Source organism: Ovis canadensis, chromosome 7 (genome assembly GCF_042477335.2).
Source record: "Ovis canadensis isolate MfBH-ARS-UI-01 breed Bighorn chromosome 7, ARS-UI_OviCan_v2, whole genome shotgun sequence".
NCBI lineage: Eukaryota > Metazoa > Chordata > Mammalia > Artiodactyla > Bovidae > Ovis > Ovis canadensis.
In genome coordinates, this window is record NC_091251.1 from 17639897 (window position 1) to 17659824 (window position 19928).

A 19928-nucleotide genomic window follows, 5' to 3' on the forward strand; every position below is an offset into this window, starting at 1 on the left:
TTTCTCCCCCACAAATTCATCGAAAGAGCATTTAAATGCTGAGCAAATTCCACAAAACAACTTCTGAATGCTGGCAGAGGACATCAGGCACCCAGAAAGTCAGCCCATTGTCTTTGAAAGGAGTTAGGACAAAATATAAAAGATATAGAGAGACAAAAGAATTAGGGACAGAGACCTGTCCTGGGGAGGGAGTCTTAAAAGAGAAGTTTCCAAACACCAGGAAGCTCTCTTCACCGGCAGGTCTGTGGGGAGTTTTGGAATCTCAGAGGGCAACATAGCTGGGAGGAAACATAAATAAATAAAACCCACAGATAATGTGCCTAATGGCAACTCCCAGGGGAGAAGTAGCCCAGATGCTCGCATCCACCACCAGCAAGCGGGGGCTGAACAGGGAGGTGCGGGCTGCATTGCTTAGGATAAGGACCAGGCCTGAATGCCCTGAGGGCAATCTGAGGGAGCTAACATGAGACAGCAACCCAAACTGTGGGATAACCAGACAGAGAGAGAAAAAAAAAAAAAAAGGAAAGAGAGAGAGAACTTTTCCACGAAAATCTCTAACCTAAGGCACTGCTGGCGGCTCACAGAACAAAGGACTGAGCAAATACCAGAGGAAAGCTAGCCGGCTGCGGACTGGCCCATCCCCCGCTGGAGGCAGGGAGGCAGGCGGGAGGCAGCCAGAGCTGGAAAGGGGCAATCTCGCCCCAGAGACGGCATTCTCTACCAAACTGCGAGCAGGCTCCCAGTTGCTAACCAAGACTTCCTGGGATTCTGGACTGTTGACATCCGCCAGGAGGGTCGCAGCCAGAGATCAGCGCCCCAGAGGAGACACACGGCACACCTGAGATGGCGCTCCCGCTGCGCACCCAGGAAACTGAGTGGCTGCAACGGGAGAGGTGATAAGACTCACTGGCCCACCTAGGGAGAGTGCACTCGCCAACCTGCTCTGACCTGGGAAGGGCACAAAACGCAGGCCCAACCGAGTCTGTGCCTTTGTGGAGTACCCAAGAACCTGAACCTGAGCAGCTTAGACCTGGGAGGTGCACACAACCCAGGGCCCGCTTTAGGCAGATCCCCTGCAGAGCAACATGGAGCCTGAGCAGTGTAAACTGGGAAAGCACACACACGGTGAGCAGGGGCACACCCAGTGTGGCCCAGACACTGGGAGCACTCCCCACACACGCCAGTGATATTTGTTTGCAGTGTTCCTTCCTCCCCACAGCACGACTGAACAAGTGAGCCTAAATAAGTGACCACCTTTGCCCCCTTGTGTCAGGGTGGAAATTAAGCACTGAAGAGACTTGCAAACAGAAGAAGCCAAAATAAACAGAGGGAACCGCTTTGGAAGTGACAGGTGCAACAGATTAAAACCCTATAGTTAGCACCAACTACATTGGAAGGGGCCTATAGGTCTTGAGAAGTATAAGCTGGAACAAGGGACTATCTGAAACTGAACTGACCCCACACTGCCTGCAACAGCTCCAGAGAAATTCCTAGATAGATTTTTACTATTATCATGTTTTAAATTAAAAAAAATTTTTTTTTAATTTTAAGTCCTCTATTACTCCTTTAATTTTCACTGTTTATGACCAACCTAAATAGCATATTCAAAAGCAGAGACATTACTTTGCTGACTAAGGTCCATCTAGTCAAGGCTATGGTTTTTCCTGTGGTCATGTATGGATGTGAGAGTTGGACTGTGAAGATGGCTGAGCGCTGAAGAATTGATGCTTTTGAGCTGTGGTGTTGGAGAAGACTCTTGAGAGTCCCTTGGACTGCAAGCAGATTCAACCAGTCCATTCTGAAGGAGATCAACCCTGGGATTTCTTTGGAAGGAATGATGCTAAAGCTGAAACTCCAGTACTTTGGCCACCTCATGTGAAGAGTTGACTCATTGGAAAAGACTTTGATGCTGGGAGGGATTGGGGGCAGGAGAAGAAGGGGATGACCGAGGATGAGATGGCTGGATGGCATCACTGACTCGATGGACGTGAGTCTGAGTGAACTCTGGGAGTTGGTGATGGAGAGGGAGGCCTGGCATGCTGCAATTCATGGGGTCGCAAAGAGTTGGACACAACTGAGCGACTGAACTGAACCTACTATTACCTTGCAAAAAAAGACCCTATTTTTTGAAGCAAACTTCATATATATTTTTTATTTTTTTGATTCTGTTTTGTTTTTTTAATATTGTATTTTTGAGAGTCTACTGTCTACTCTAGATTTTTAATCTTTGCTTTTTGGTATTTGTTATCAATTTTGTACCTTTAATAATCCAATCTTCAATACCCATCTTTACTTAGGAGTGTGGTTACTGGCTTGATTAGTCTCTCCCCCTTTTGACTTTCCTTTTTCTCCTCCAGGTCACCTCTATCTCCTCCCTCCCCCTTCTCTTCTCCAAACGCTGTGAATATCTTTGTGTGTTCCAGGCTGTAGAGAACACTTAGGGAACCGATTACTGGCTAGATCTGTCTCTCTCCTTTTGATCCCCCCTTTTATCCTCCTGGCCCCCTCTGTCTCCTTCCTCCCGCTTCTCTTCCCTGTGTATCTACGTGAACATCTCTGAGGGATCCAGACTGTGGAGAGCACATAGGGAAGTGATTACTGGCTAGCTTGCTCTCTTCTCTTTTGATTCCCCCTCTCTCCTCCTGGTCACTTCTATCTCCCTCCTCCCTCTTCTCTTCTCCATGCAACTCTGTGCACCTCTCTGGGTGTCCCTCACTGTGGAGAAACTTTTTATCATTAACCTAGATGTTTTATCATCAGTGCAGTATGGATGGAGAAGTGTTGAGGCTACTGTAAGAGTAAGACTGAAAACCAGAGGCAGGAGGCTTAAGTCCAAAACCTGAGAACACCAGAGAACTCCTGACTCCAGAGAACATTAATTGGTAAGAGTGCATCCAAAAGCCTCCATACCTACACTGAAACCAGGTACCACCCAAGAGGCAACAAGTTCCAGAGCAAGACATGCCACGCAAATTCTCTAGCAATGCAGGAACATAGCCCTGAGCTTCAATATACAGGCTGCCCAAAGTCACACCAAACCCATAGACATCTCAAAACTCACTACTGGACACTTCATTGCACTCCAGGGCGAAGAAATCCAGCTCCACCCACCAGAACACTGACGCAAGCTTCCCTAACCAGGAAACCTTGATAAGCCACTCGTCCAACCCCACTCATGGGGAGGAACCTCCACAGTGAACAGGAACCACAAACTGCCAGAATATAGAAAGGCCACCCCAAACACAGCGATCTAAACAAGACGAAAATGCAGAGAAATACTCAGCAGCTAGAGGAACGTGATAAATGCCCACCAAACCAAACAAAAGAGGAGGAAAAAGGGAGTCTACCTGAAAAAGAATTTAGAATAATGATAGTAAAAATGATCCAAAATCTTGAAAACAAAATGGAGTTACAGATAAATAGCCTGGAGACAAGGATTGAGAAGATGCAAGAAATGTTTAACAAGGACCTAGAAGAAATTTTTAAAAAGCCAATGAATAATGCAATAACTGAGATAAAAAACATTCTGGAGGGAACCAACAGTAGGATAATGGAGGCAGAAGATAGGATAAGTGAGGTAGAAGATAGAAGGGTAGAAATAAATGAAGCAGAGAGGAAAAAAGAAAAAAAGAACTGAAAGAAATGAGGACAACCTCAGAGACCTCTGGGACAATGTTAATGCCCCAACATTTGAATCATAGGAGTCCCAGAAGAAGACAAAAAGAAAGGCCATGAGAAAATACTGGAGAATATAATAGTTGAAAACTTTCCTAAAATGGGGAAGGAAATAATCACCTAAGTCCAAGAAACCCAGAGAATCCCAAACAGGATAAACCCAAGGTAAAATACCCCAAGACACATGTTAATCAAATTAACGTAAATCAAACACAAAGAACAAATATTCAAAACAGCAAGGGAAAAACAACAAATAACACACAATGGGATTCCCATAAGGATAACAGCTGATCTTTCAATAGAAACTCTTCAAGCCAGAAGGGAATGGCAGGACATACTTAATGTGATGAAAGAGAAAAACCTAAAACCAGATTATTGTACCCAGCAAGGATCTCATTCAGATATGAAAGAGAAATCAAAAGCTTTACAGACAAGCAAGAGCTGAGAGAATTTAGCATCACCAAACCAGCTCTTCAACAAATGCTAAAGGATCTTCTCTAGACAGGAAACAAAGAAAGGGTGTAAACTCTAACTCAAAACAACAACGTAAATGGCAATGGGATCATACTTATCAGTAATTACCTTAAATGTAAATGGGTTGGATGCCCCAATCAAAAGACAAAGACTGGCTGAATGGATACAAAAATAAGACCCCTATATATGCTGTCTACAAGAGACCCACCTCAAAACAAGGGACACATACAGACTGAAAGTGAAGGGCTGGAAAAAGATATTTCACACAAGTGGAGACCAAAAGAAAGCAGGAGTAGCAGTACTCATATCAGATAAAATAGACTTTGAAATAAAGGCTGTGAAAAGAGACAAAGAAGGACACTACATAATGATCAAAGGATCAACCCAAGAAAATATAACAATTATAAATATATATGCACCCAACATAGGAGCACTGCAATATGTAAGGCAAAAGCTAACAAGTATGAAAGGGGAAATTAACAGTAACGCAATAATAGTGGGAGACTTTAATACCCCACTCACACCTATTGATAGATCAACTAAACAGAAAACTAACAAGGAAACACAAACTTTAAATGATCCAATAGACCAGTTAGACCTAATTGATATCTATAGGACATTTCACCCCAAAACAATGAATTTCACCTTTTTCTCAAGTGCACATGGAACCTTCTCTAGGATAGATCACATCCTGGGCCATAAATCTAACCTTGATAAATCAAAAAAATTGAAATCATTCCAAGCGTCTTTTCTGACCACAATGCAGTAAGATTAGATGTCAATTACATGAAAAAAAAACTATTAAAAATTCCAACATATGGAGGCTAAACAACACGCTTCTGAATAACCAACAAATCACAGAAGAAATAAAAAAAGAAATCAAAATATGCATAGAAACAAATGAAAACACAACAACTCAAAACCTATGGGACACTGTAAAAGCAGTGCTAAGGGGAACGTTCATAGCAATACAGGCTTACCTCAAGAAACAAGAAAAGTCAAATAAATAACCTAACTCTACACCTAAAGCAACTAGAAAAGGAAGAAATTAAGAACCCCACGGTTAGTGGAAGGAAAGAAATCTTAAAAATTAGGGCAGAAATAAATGCAAAAGAAACAAAAGAGACCATAGCAAAAATCAGCAAAGCTAAAAGCTGGTTCTTTGAGAAGATAAATAAAATTGATGAACCATTAGCCAAACTCATCAAGAAACAAAGGGAGAAGAATCAAATCAACAAAATTAGAAATGAAAATGGAGAAATCTCAACAGACAGCACAGAAATACAAAGGATCATAAGAGACTACTATCAGCAACTATATGCCAATAAAATGGACAACTTGGAAGAAATGGATAAATTCTTAGAAAAGTATAACTTTCAAGAACTGAACCAAGAAGAAGTAGAAAATCTTAACAGACCCATCACAAGCACAGAAATCAAAGCTGTAATCAGAAATCTTGCAGCAAACAAAAGCCAGGGACCAGACTGCTTCACAGCTGAATTCTACCAAAAATTTAGAGAAGAGCTAACAGCTATCCTACTCAAACTCTTCCAGAAAATTGCAGAGGAAGGTAAACTTCCAAACTCATTCTATAAGGCCTCCATCACCCTAATACCAAAACAGGACAAAGATGCCACAAAAAAAGAAAACTACAGGCCAATATCACTAATGAACATAGATGCAAAAATCCTTAACAAAATTCTAGCAAACAGAATCCAACAACATATTAAAAAGATCATACATCATGCCCAAGTGGGCTTTATCCCAGGGATGCAAGGATTCTTTAATATCCACAAATCAATCAATGTAATACACCACATTAGCAAATTGAATGATAAAAACCGTATGATTATCTCAATAGATGCAGAGAAAGCCTTTGACAAAATTCAACATCCATTTATGATAAAAAACCCTCCAGAAAGTAGGCATAGAAGGAACATACCTCAATATAATAAAAGCCATATATGATAAACCCACAGCAAACATTACCTTCAATGGTGAAAAATTGAAAGCATTTCCCCTAAAGTCAGGAACAAGACAAGGGTGCCCACTCACCACTACTATTCAACATAGTTTTGGAAGTTCTAGCCATAGCAATCAGAGAAGAAAAAGAATAAAAGAAATCCAGATTGGAAAAGAAGTAAAACTCTCACTGTTTACAGATGAAATGATCCTCTACATAGAAAACTCTAAAGACTCCACCAGAAAATTACTAGAGCTAATCAATGAATATAGTAAAGTTTAAGGATATAAAATTAACACACAAAAATCCCTTGCATTCCCATATACTAACAAAGAAAACAGAAAGAAAAATTAAGGAAACAATTCCATTCACCATTGCAATGAAAAGAATAAAACACTTAAGAACATATCTACCTAAAGAAACAAAAGACCAATATATAGAAAACTATAAAACACTGATGAAAGAAATCAAAGAGGACACAAATAGATGGAGAAATATACGATGTTCATGGATTGGAAGAATCAATATAGTGAAAATGAGTATACTACCCAAAGCAATCTATAGATTAAATGCAATCCCTATCAACTTACCAACAGTATTTTTCACAGAACTAGAACAAATAATTTCACAATTTGTATGGAAATACAAAAAACCTTGAATAGCCAAAGCAATCTTGAGAAAGAAGAATGGAACTGGAGGAATCAAGCTGCCTGACTTCAGGCTATAGTACAAAGTTACAGTCATTAAGACAGTATGGTACTGCTACAAAGACAGAAATATAGATCAATGGAACAAAATAGAAAGCCCAGAGATAAATCCACGCATCAATGGACATCTTATCTTTGACAAAGGAGGCAAGAATATACAATGGAGAAAAGACAATCTCTTTTAACAAGTGGTGCTGGGAAAACTGGTCAACCACCTGTAAAAGAATGAATAGAACACTTTCTAACACCATACACAAAAATAAACTCAAAATGGATTAAAGATCTACACATAAGAACAGAAACTATAAAACTCCTAGAGGAAAACAAAGGCAAAACACTCTCTGACATGAATCACAGCAGGATCCTCTATGACCCACCTCTCAGAATAATGGAAATAAAAGCAAAAATAAACAAATGGGACCTAATTAAATTTAAAAACTTTTGCACAACGAAAGAAATTATAAGCAAAGTGGAAAGACAGCCTTCAGAATGGGAGAAAATCATAGCAAACGAAGCAACTGACAAATAATTAGTCTTAAAAATATATAAGCAACTCTTGCAGCTCAACTCCAGAAAAATAAATGACCCAATCAAAAAATGGGTCAAAGAACTAAACAGACATTTCTCCAAAGAAGACATGCAGATGGCTAACAAACACATGAAAAGATGCTAAACATCACTCATTATCAGAGAAATGCAAATCAGAATCACAATGAGGTACCATCTCATGCCGGTCAGAATGGCTGCTGTCCAAAAGTCTACAAACAATAAATGCTGGAGAAGATGTGGAGAAAAGGGAACCCTCTTACACTGTTGGTGGGAATGCAAACTAGTTCAGCCACTATTGGAAATAGAACTGCCATATGACCAGCAATCCCACTGCTGGGCATACACACCAAGGAAACCAGAATTGAAAGAACCCAATGTTCATCGCAGCACTGTTTATAATAGCCAGGACATGGAAGCAACCTAGATGTCCATCAGCAGATGAATAGACAAGAAAGCTGTGGTATATATACACAATGGAGTATTACTCAGCCATTAAAAAGAATACATTTGAATCAGTTCTAATGAGGGGGATGAAAGTGGAGCCTATTATACAGAGCGAAGTAAGCCAGAAAAAAAAAACACCAATACAGTATACTAATGCATATATATGGAATTTATAAAGATGGTAATGATGATCCTATATGTGAGACAGCAAAAGAGACATAGATGTAAAGAACAGACTTTTGGATTCTGTGGGAGAAGGCAAGAGTGGGATGATTTGAGAGAATAGCGTTGAAACATGTTTATTATCATATGTGAAACAGATTGCCAGTCCAGGTTTAAATCATGAGACAGGGTGTTCAGGGCTGGTGCACTGGGATGACCCAGAGGGATGGGATGGGGAGGGAGGTGGGAGGGGGTTCAGGATGGGGAACACATGTACCCTCATGGCTGATTCATGTCAATGTATGGCAAAACCACTACAATATTGTAAAGTAATTAGCCTCCAATTAAAATAAATAAATTTTTAAAAAAGAAATGCTGATAATATATATTAAAAAAATAGTTATCAGTAGAATTTGTATGAATACCTAAGGCAAAGCATTACATTATTTTATAATTTATTCAACTACCTAATGATGAACACTTAGGGCATTTACAACATTACACTGCAGTTTCAGGCATTCTTATACTGACATACTTATCTGTACCAAGTATCTCTTTAAGTTAGATTTTTAGAAATGGAATTCCTTATTTACAGCCAAAGTATTTGTCAAAATTTTCAAAACACCATTGTTTGATGGGAGAAAAGTGCACGTGGGAGAAAAGAAGAGGAATGAAACAGTTTCTCCTAAGTGTCAGGCTGCTGCTAAGTCACTTCAGTTGTGTCCGACCCTGTGCGACCCATAGATGGCAACCACCAGGCTCCCCTGTCCCTGGGATTCTCCAGGCAAGAACACTGGAGTGGGTTGCCATTTCCTTCTCCAATGCGTGAAAGTGAAAAGTAAAAGTGAAGTCACTCAGTCGTGTCCAACTCTTAGCAACCCCATGGACTGCAGCCTACCAGGCTCCTCCGTCCATGGGATTTTCCAAGCAAGATTACTGGAGTGGGTTGCCATTGCCTTCTCCGAAGTGTAAGGCTAATCAGCTCTAAATTAGGGTTGAACTATTAGTCTAATTGATGTTATTATCTTAATTGCTTTCATTAGTAAGCTTCTAAAAAAAATCCCAAATCTCCTTCTCTATTTGTGTTTCTCTATTTACAGACCTCTTGGGAGTCTATAAATCCTATGGAGAAAAAAAGAAAAAGCTATAACAGTTTTGTAATTTTAAATTGAATAATAGTGTTTAAAAATTGTTAGCACATTCTGAATCATTTTATGGCCAGGCAGTTTTTATGTTGGCTTTAAATTTCTGTTTACAATTGTCTGAGTTGGTACAATTGTCTGAGTTTACAATTGTCTGAGTTTGATATTGTCTGATTTCCATGTTTTAATCTGATTTTAATGTTTGAAGGAACATTTAACATTGTGGTAGTTCATGAATTTAAACTGAATAGAGAGAAGTAGTGGGAGAGTTAAGTCAGTTACCTATGGCACTAGTGGACTCCTGGGGAAGCAGAGTTCAAAAGAAACTGCACAAACCAACCCATTAAATTAGAAGAATGCAGGAGACTATTTGGTGGAGGATGAATTACTTAAATCCTGTCTTTGTAGCTAACATGTTAATTAATGTTAAGTGTGGTAGAAAATATAGAGTGAAGAAACTTTCAGTTCAGTTCAATTCAGTCACTCAGTCGTGTCTGACTGTTTGCAACCCCATGAATCGCAGCAAGCCAGGCCTCCCTGTCCATTACCAACTCCTGGAGTCCACCCAAACTCATGTGCATCGAGTTGGTGATACCATCCAGCCATCTCATCCTCTTTCGTCCCCTTCTCCTCCTGCCCACAATCCCCCCCATTATCAGGGTCTTTTCCAATGAGTCAACTCTTTCACATGAGGTGTCCAAAGTATTGGAGTTTCAGCTTCAGCATCCGTCCTTCCAATGAACACCCAGGACTGATCTCCTTTAGAATGGACTGGTTGGATCTCCTTGCAGTCCAAGGGACTCTCAAGAGTCTTCTCCAACACCACAGTTCAAAAGCATCAATTCTTTGGAAACTTTACATTTCTGATTTGAGTAATAACTGGATTAGAATACCAATTTAGGCCAAATTGTATTAATGACCACAGTGCCAGCCTCAGTCTTTTAGGAGTTATGGAGATTTTTAATTTTAACTGCATTAAACTAGGTATTCTGAGATTGCTTGGGTGGGCTGCCTTGAGTTAGTAAAGAATGAAGTTATTAACACAATGTCATACAACATAATTATCTGAACAGATGTTTTCTGCATTTGTATTGACAGATACAATCAATTGGACAAAAATTGGTTTGTTCTCATTATTGATCAAATATGGATTTATTTGATTACATGAGGATATATACATATACATACATATAAAACATTAATGTTTTTCTTTTTTCCAGCATTACTTACTTGACAAAAACTCCAAGATGAAAATCTATGACTTCATTTAAGTTTTCCTTAGTCCTTGTTACCACTACATTCAGTTTTACATCCTCATTTGTAATGTTATTACTACTAGCGTTTTGGTTTCTACATTTCATTTAACATGTACCGTAAATAGTTTTCCATGTTTTAATCTGATTTTATCCTTATTTTATTTTGCCTATGCACTCTTTCTTGACAGTCATCACGTAACCTATGTCATTTGCCCAGGTATATGAGCCCACACATTTTTCTCCATAACCATTTAAACATCTAATATAGATATAGATATGTGCAAATAAATACATAAAATACATGGAAGATTGTGAGTTTATCATTTGGTTTTCCAAAAATGAGATAATAAAATCATAAGTCATATATATTTCTTAGTTATCTCCTTTCTACTTAATTTATCAGGGTAGTCCACCAGAGTAGGAGCTGTAGATTCAACTTGATTTTTTAAGATAGCAACATAGTTTCTATTAATGGATACATTAATTTACTCTTCTTCCATTGGTGGAAATGAAAGTTGTTTTCAAGTTTTTTGTCATTATAAATAATGCCACAATAGATATTCTCATAGGTTCATCCTTAGATGGTTAGAACTGGAACTATTAGATCAAATGATATGTATATTTTTTGTTTTTAATATATAAGGCCATATTACTTTAAAAAGCTGTGTGTGAATATCAAAAATATACAAGCAACTCCTGCAGCTCAATTCCAGAAAAATAAATGACCCAATCAAAAAATGGGCCAAAGAACTAAATATACATTTCTCCAAAGAAGACATACAGATGGCTAACAAACACATGAAAAGATGCTCAACATCGCTCATTATCAGAGAAATGCAAATCAAAATCACGATGAGGTACCATTTCACACCCATCAGAATGGCTGCGATCCAAAAGTCTACAAGCAATAAATGCTGGAGAAGGTGTGGAGAAAAGGGAACCCTCTTACACTGTTGGCAGGAATGCAAACTAGTACAGCCACTATGAAGAACAGGGTGGAGATTCCTTAAAAAACTGGAAATGGAACTGCCTTATGACCCAGCAATCCCACTGCTGGGCATACACACCAAGGAAACCAGAATTGAAGGAGACACATGTACCCCAATGTTCATCGCAGCACTGTTTATAATAGCCAGGACATGGAAGCAACCTAGATGTCCATCAGCAGGTAAATGGATGAGAAAGCTGTGGTACATATACACAATGGAGTATTACTCAGCCATTAAAAAGAATACATTTGAATCGGTTCTAATGAGGTGGATGAAACTGGAGCCTATTATACAGAGTGAAGGAAGCCAGAAAGAAAAACACCAATACAGTATACTAATGCATATATATGGAATTTAGAAAGACAGTAATGATAACCCTGTATGTGAGACAGCAAAAGAGACACAGATGTATAGAACAGTCTTTTGGACTCTCTGGGAGAGGGAGAGGGTGGGATGATTTGGGAGAATGGCATTGAAACATGTATAATGTCATATAAAAAATGAATCGCCAGTCCAGGTTAGATGCAGGATACAGGATGCTTGGGGCTGGTGCACTGGGATGAACCAGAGGGATGGTACGGGGAGGGAGGTAGGAGAGGGGTTCAGGATGGGGAACACATGTACACCTGTGGCAGATTCATGTTGATGTATGGCAAAACCAATACAATATTGTAAAGTAATTAGCCTCCAATTAAAATAAACAAAGTTAAATATAAATAAATAAATAAATAATTAAAAAGCTGTGTGTGGACCTTCTTTGGATCTCAATTTACACAAACTATGAAAGTCAGTATGACATTTGTAAGACAATTGGAAATTCAAACACTGACTAGATATTTCATTAAATTGAGTAATTTTTGTAATTTTTTAGATTTGATAATGGTATAGACACAAAAGGAAATATTTATGGATGAAATACTTCAGAAAATTGCTGGAGGGAGAGAAGTGAATGAAAGGATGGATGAAATAAGAGTGGTTGTGACTTGATAGTTGTTGAAGCTCGTATAATGGGAGTCTGTTACATCATGATCTTCTTTTTTATATGTTTGAAATTCTCCACAATAAGAATTTTCAAAAAATTAACAAGTCATACTATATCTAGTGAGAAAACTTATTTCCATACATTTCCCTTAAAACTGAGTGTTGCTGCTTTCTAGTTTTGAAAATCTGATGTGTGAAAAAAAGGTGTTAGTTGCTGTAATTTGCATTTCCTTTATTGTTAGTGAGGTTTATCATCTTGAGAGAGTGTAAATCTTCCTCACTGGCAGTTAGCATCTAGGCCATGGTGTTCCCAAAGGAACTTACATAATACTTCCTAGAATCTAAATAAGCTGTACACAAGGCCATTCTGACATATCTGGAATGAGAGAGACAAGACCACTTTGCAACCATAGAAACAATAAAACATCCCCCCATTCTGCCTAGCCTGAGTGACAGCTGCTCTTTTACCAATGACAACTTTAGCCTTGCTTTAGTGCTATTTACTAGATAAAAATTATGAATCTATCCAGCTACTAAATTGCCCCAGTTTCTTGACAACCTTCAATCCGTAGCTGGTCTCCACTTCTTTAACTTTTCTGGAATAACCCAGCACAAGTGCAAGTTCTGTGAGAAGCCCCTTCCAATCCTCTTGTTGAGGCCTATAGTTCCTCTGGAGAACTTTCTCCTTTGAGGCAGCGAGGTAAAGAAACCTTTTCTTATTTTTAACTACGAATATGATGGTAAACAATCCACCTGCAATGTGGGAGACCTGGGTTCGATCCCTGGGTTGGAAAGATTCCCTGGAGGAGGGCACGGTGGCAGCCCACTCTAGTATTCTTGCCTGGAGAATCCCCATGGACAGAGGAGCCTGGCTGGCTATAGTCCATGGGGTCTCAGAGAGTTGGACATGACTGAGCAACTATCCACAGTGCAGCACATGTTTCTGAAGGTCTTTGGTCAGTGGTCTTTAAAACAATCTTTGCAAAGTTTATCGTCCACTTGAATTTCCTCTTCTCTGGGACATTTCCCCAGTTTAGTGGGTAATTCTGAAACTTTCCCTTTTGTTTTAGAGTCAGTCCCATTAATAACTCTAGGACCTGTATGTACTACTTCTTAGTCAGAAGGGGCAAAAGATAAGGATTCTTACTCAGGTTGGATCATTCCAGGTTTGATGGCATTAGCAATAATTTTCGGGATCTTATTAATTCATCAGTAAGGCTGCTGAGAGATGAGGTTGAAAGTAGGAGCTCAGCTAAGTTGGACTTCTCTATTTGCTGCAGACAATTCTGGTTATTTTCTTGGCCACCAATCTTATTTGGCCAGTGTTGATGGAGTGTGTGTAAAAGTGTGTATGTGTGTTTGTGTGTGTATACCACTTATTGCTTGTTGTATTAGGTACTGAAAGAAAATTTATCATCATAACTCAGAAGTCTAATGTTTCTATTAGATTTTGTTTTATATTTTTACAAGGTCTAATGTGAGATAAATAAAAATTCAGTGCTACTTTGTTCTTTGTTAATTGTTCTTGTATTGATATGAAATATTACTGTTTGTCCCTTTTAGCACTTTTCATCTTGAATTCTACCATTTGTTACATTAACGTTGTAGCATACATAACACAGTCTTTGTTTGGTATGCTGGGAAAATATTTTGATATTTAAAGCCGTGTGTTTTTATCCAGTATGTAACTGTTTTTCCATTTAGATGACTAAACCCTTAGTCATCCTTTGCCATAAGGGAGATTGTCACAATAGAATCAGAGTAAAAGAGAGGCAAATTCTTGGCTAGTGAAGTTCCTGGCTGAGGCTCAGGTGTAGCTAGCTATAGGACGTTGAGAGCCAGTCTCTTCACCTTCAGTTAGCGAAGAGAAGAGACATGTCTTGTTCTGTTTGCTCCATTAGTTCTGTTTCCTTAAGTGTTAATGTCTGTCTTTTGTGAGATGTCGTGTTTATCAGTTTTGATGTTAGAATGTTTCTCAAATGTTGTGTAATTCTTGGGTTAGGTGTTCATTTTGATTTTTGAAGTTCCCTGTTAGTCCACATGTGAGTGCTAGATCTGTGTATCTTATCTTGTTGCCAGGAATTTCAGGAGAGTTTGAATTTGCTGCCAGACGTATTAGTGAGGCAGATATGATAACCTCTACACTATGGAAACCAGCCTGGATGGTCGACATTAGTGTCCAGTCTTCTGGGACCAGGGACGACCACATTACTACCATAGGCACTGCAGCGCCCTGCCTCTGTGGCTCAGTTACTTACACTCAGAAGCAGAGGTCTCTACTGCTAGTTGCTTTGCAAAATCTGGGGAAGATTATTTTAGTAGTTGCCTCAGCAAAGTCTCATTCCTATTTCCCTGGATCCTCCATCTCTGAGGTTGAAGAACCTTCAAGTTGCTGTCCACATTTGCTTCAGTTGTTTCCTCTGAATATTTTAGGTTATAATGTTCTCTTCCAAGTAGTCATGTATGGATGTGAGAATTGGACTATAAAGAAAGCTGAGCACTAAAGAATTGATGCTTTTGATCTGTGGTGTTGGAGAAGACTTTTGAGAGTCCCTTGTACTGCAAGGAGATCCAACCAGTCCATCCTAAAGGAAATCAGTCCTGCATATTCATTGGAAGGACTGATGCTGAAGCTGAAACTCCAATACTTTGGCCACCTGATGCAAAGAGTCAACTTATTAGAAAAGACCTGTTGTTGGGAGAGATTGAAATGCAAAAGGAGAAGAGGGTGACAGAGGATGAGATGGTTGAATGGCATCAATGACTCAACGGACATGAGTTTGCACACACTCTGGGAGTTGATGATGGACAGGGAATCCTGGCATGTAGTCCATGGGGTCACAAAGAGTCAGACACTACTGAGTGACTGAACTGAACTGAATGTTCTCTTTCAACCTGATACCGTTTAGTTTTCATTTTCCAAAGATTTCCTTGTCATTCCAGCAGATTAATGTCATTATCAACATCATATCAGTCCTCAACACTTCTGGATAATGATCCACTTTAAAAATCAGTTGGATTTTCTGCTCCATATTTATTCTATACTGCTTAAACTTTTGACTATTCTAAGTCAGAAGGCCTTGCCATTTACTGCATTACCCCTCTATACTCTACAGAAATGGTGCTCACTCAGTAAATCTGACTTCTATGGTGGTTTTAAAATCTGGGTACAAATTCTTTAATCTTCCTCCTTCAAAATGTAGAGTCTTATTCCCCCTGCCCTTAAGTGTAGGTTGTACTACCTGACTTGCTGCTGATGAATAGAATGTGCCAGAAGTGATGGTATTTGACTTCCAAGACTGGGTCACAGTGTAGCTTCAACCGCTCTGTCCTGGGTTGTTTGCTCTGTGGAACCCAGCTGTGAAGGGGCCGTGCTGGGAGGGGGTCCTCTGGTCCTGGATGGGGGTCCTCCAGGCCTGGAAGGGGGTGCTCCCGTCCTGTACACTATGCAGAGGAATATAGCCTGCCTGGCGTCCTGACTGTAGTCTCGTGGGAGGCTGAGCCATAACCATAGCTCAGCAGCTCCTGGGCCTTCCTTTCAGAAATCGTATCCCATTGCATATATATACTACATTGCGCTTATCTGTTCACTCACTGATGGACACCTGAGTGTGTGCTGCTGTGAACATGGGTGTGCAAATATCTCTTGGGAACTCTGCTTTCCATTCTTCTGGATATATACCCAGAAGTGGGATTGCTGTGTCATGTAGCACACTAGTTTTACTTTTTTGAGGAACTGCTATAGTGTTTTCCATAATGGCAATATCATTGTACATTCCCAACAACAGTGAACAAGGATTCCAGTTTAAGCAGTTTATCAAATTTTTCTTTTATGGATTGTCGCTTTTGTGTGATATCTAAGGACTTTTCGACTAACCCAAGGTCATGAGGGTTTTCTCCTGGTTTCTTCTAAAAATTTTATAGTTTTGGCTCTTACATTTAGATCTTTAATTCATTTTGAGCTATTTTTTAATGAATGTTGTGAAGTGAGGACCTAAATTCATCTTTTTTGCTTGTTAATATTCAATTGTTCCAGCAGCACTTGTTGAAACTAATATTCTTTCCCCATTAAGTTATTCTGGCACCTTTTTGAAAATCAGCTGACCGTAAATGTTAAGAGTTTATTTTTGGACTCTCAATTCTGTTCCATTGATTTATATATCCATTAAAACATTTTTATTTGGCTGTTCCAGGTCTTTCTTGCTACCTACCAGTTTTCTATAGTTGTGGCGAGCGAGGCTACTCTCTAGTTGTGGCGTGTGGGCTTCTCATTGCAGTGGCTTTTTTTTGTGGAGCATGGGCCTCTAGGGTGAGGACTTTAGAAGCTGTGGCTCGCAGGCTTAGTTACATATAGATTCCATGTGGAATCTTCTTGGACCAGGTATTAAAGCCATGTCCCCTGCATTGACAGATTGTTGTCAATCACTGAGCCACCAGGGAAGTCTCATATATTTATATTTATACCAGTACACTCTCTTGATTTCTGTAGATTTATAATTTATTTTGAAATTGATAATTTTCAAAATTGTTTGAAGCAATTCTGTTCTGGGTCTTTTGAATTTGTATATGAGTTTTAGGATCAGATTGTCAATTTCTGCAAAAAAAAGGCAGCTGGGATTTTGGTTCGCTTGCACTGAATCTATTGATCAATTTGGGGAAGAATTGCCATTTAAGAAGAGTAAGTCTTCTAATCCATGAGTATGAAATGTCTCTCCTTTTATTTTAATCTTTTAAAATTTCTCTTAGCAATATTTTATAGTTTTTTCTTCCAGCTTCATTGAGATATAAGTGATATACAGCATTGTATAAGTTTAAGGTGTCCAACATAATGATTTGACTTAAATATAGTATATGGGTCTTATGCTTTTTTGTTAAATCTAGTCCTAAGCATTTAATCTTCTTGATATTATTGCGAATGGAAATCTTTTCTTTTTTTATTAGCACTGTTGTTGTTGTTTAGTTGCTAAGTCATGTCTGACTTGTTTGCCACCCCATGGACTGTAGCCTACCTATCTCCTCCATCCATGGAATTTCCCAGGCAAGAATACTGGAGTGGGTGGCCATTTCCTACTCCAGGGGATATTCTTGACTCAGGGATGGAACCTGCGTCTTCTGCAGTGTCAGGCAGATTCTTTACCACTTGAACCACCTGGGAAGCCTATGTTGATACAAAAGATAAGACAAATGGTTTTCAGGTGAAACCTCATTACACATTTTTGCCCTTCTACTTAAGAGATTTTACAGTTTGGTTAGTCTCTCTTATCTTCCATATCACTATCTATGAAATGGGGTTAAAATGTATTTTAGTTGTCCTGGATCCCAGCTCTCAGAGCCTCAGGAGACTCTGCCCTTTGAGGGGTATTCCTCTCAGAGGGTCACTATGGCCAACAAGAAGGGGCGCTGGAAGTGGGCCATTGTTAGCGGCGTCAGTACGGTCCTAGTGTTTGCCGTTGCAATGATCCTGGGCTTCTCACTGCAGAAGTGCATCGTCCTGCCAGGCTATGAACAGGATGGGACCTGCTGCTCTGATGCAGACATGCTGGGCTGCCTGCTAAGTTTGGGTCAGCTCAGCCAAAGGGACGGCCTGCTGGTCACCTGGTACCACGCTGCCAACAGCAAAGAGCAGATGAAGGCTGCCCTCAGCAGCAGCGTCATGGTCCTGGAATCAGATGTCACAACAGAAGGGTGTGACACAGTCGACCAGACAGGGGTCCCCATCATGGTGCACCCCCCAGCCATCTACAGTGACAACACCTGAGAGCAGCGGCTGGAGGCTGTGCTGGCCTCTTCCAAGAAGGGCATCAAACTAGACTTTGAGAGCATCAAGGCTGTGGGCCCCGCCCTGGACCTCCTGCGGTGGCTGACAGAGGAGGGGAAAGTTTGAAGGCCTGTGTGGATCAATGCCAACATCCTGAGGGGTCCCAACAGGGTCAAACCAATAGAGGTCAACTGAGACCAATAGAGGCCACACAGTTCCTGGCCTTGGTCCAGGGGAAGTATCTTGAGACAACCCTGTCTCCAGGCTGGACTACCATCTACCTGCCCTTGTTTCCAAATGGGACATACACCCAGACCACGGTGGAGAAGATGCAGGAGCTGGTGGGAGCAGTGCCACAGAAGGTGACCTTCTCCATGTGGCTTGTCATGGCTAGGGCTGCCCGGCCCCGCCTCAGCTGGCTGCTGGGCCAGTCTGACAGGTACAGCCTGACAATGCAGCAGTCTGCCTTGGACCCCGCGACAGTGGATCGCCTCCTCTATATCTGGGACAACACCGCCACGCACCAAGTCTGCTATGACTTCTTTGAGCCTCTCCTGTCTCAATTCAAGCAGCTTGCCGTACCTCACGGAAGCAAAGGTACTGCACCAGGGGCAGCCTGATCCCTGCTCTCCAAAACCCTGGAGACGAGGGTCTGAGAGTGGAGTGACTGGTTCCTGACATCCAGGGCTATGGAAGCACAGCAACAGTACGGCTCCCAGACTGAGAGGGCATGATCCTGCTGGACGTGGGCCTTCAGGAGCCTGCAGCTGGGCATCCCGTGCCCATCGTCCATGCCCCAGATGGCCATGCCCTGATGCTTGAGTCCTGCCTGCAGCAGCTGGCCATACGCCCTGGACGCTGGGGCCTGCATTTGCACATAACAGAGCTCACCACCCTGCAGCCATCCCTGGCCACGCTGGCCACCCTGTGCGCCCTTGGCCACCTGTCTAGGCATGTGGGGGTTGGGGCCACAGCCTCCCGCAGGAGTTTCATGGTCCCTGGCTCCGTGGCTGGCAGGGAGTTGCTTACAGCTGTGGCCGAGGTGTTCCCCCATGTGACAGTGGTACCAGGCTGGCCCAAGGAAGTGCTGGGCAGTGGCCATGGGGAACAGCTGCTCACAGATATGCTGGAGCTGTGCCAGGGCCTCTGGCAACCAGTGTCCTTCCAGCTGCAGGTTGGGCCTCTGGGCCAGAGTCCCGCTGGAGTCATGGTCCGGCTGCTGGCAGCCTCCCCCTGGGCCACGGTCACAGTGGAACACAGCCCTGGCCAAGGCCACTATGCATCTATGTGGGCAGTGCTGCTGGCAGCCAGGGCCGTGGGGAAGACCCGAGTCTACTACAGGCTACCCCAGAGCTACTGCCAAGACTTGCAGGCAGATATTGGCAGACATTGAGCACCCAGGGGTACTCGCCTGGTGGACCCTGGCTTCCCACGGGGGAGGCAGGAAGGAATAAATGCCTCTGCTTCCTCAAAAAAAAAAAAAAAAAAAAATATATATATATATATATATAACTGATAGTAACTGATAGTTCCCCTCCACTGATACAGGATCCTCTAGAATGACCCTTTGAAGGAGAGTGCTCTGGTCTTTTCCCCAGGATAGTAAAATCAACTCCTTTAAATCTTTTTTTTTTTTTTTTGGTTGTGCAGTGTGGCATGTGGAATCTTAGTTCCCTGACCTGGGATCGAACTCACATTTCATGCAGTGTAAGTGTGGAGTCTTAACCACTCAGCTGCCAGGGAAGTCCTTAAAATTGGCTTCTTTTAATTAACAGGTTCTCTATCACTTCATTTCTTTTACAGTTTATCCTTTGAAAACCCATGACCC

General features: G+C 41.1%; 1 pseudogene; it reads left to right on the plus strand.

The window, feature by feature from the left end:
- The first annotated feature begins 17722 nt into the window (after window positions 1-17722).
- Window positions 17723-19493, plus strand: LOC138443988 (protein FAM151A pseudogene; annotated as a pseudogene).
- Window positions 19494-19928: the final 435 nt, after the last annotated feature.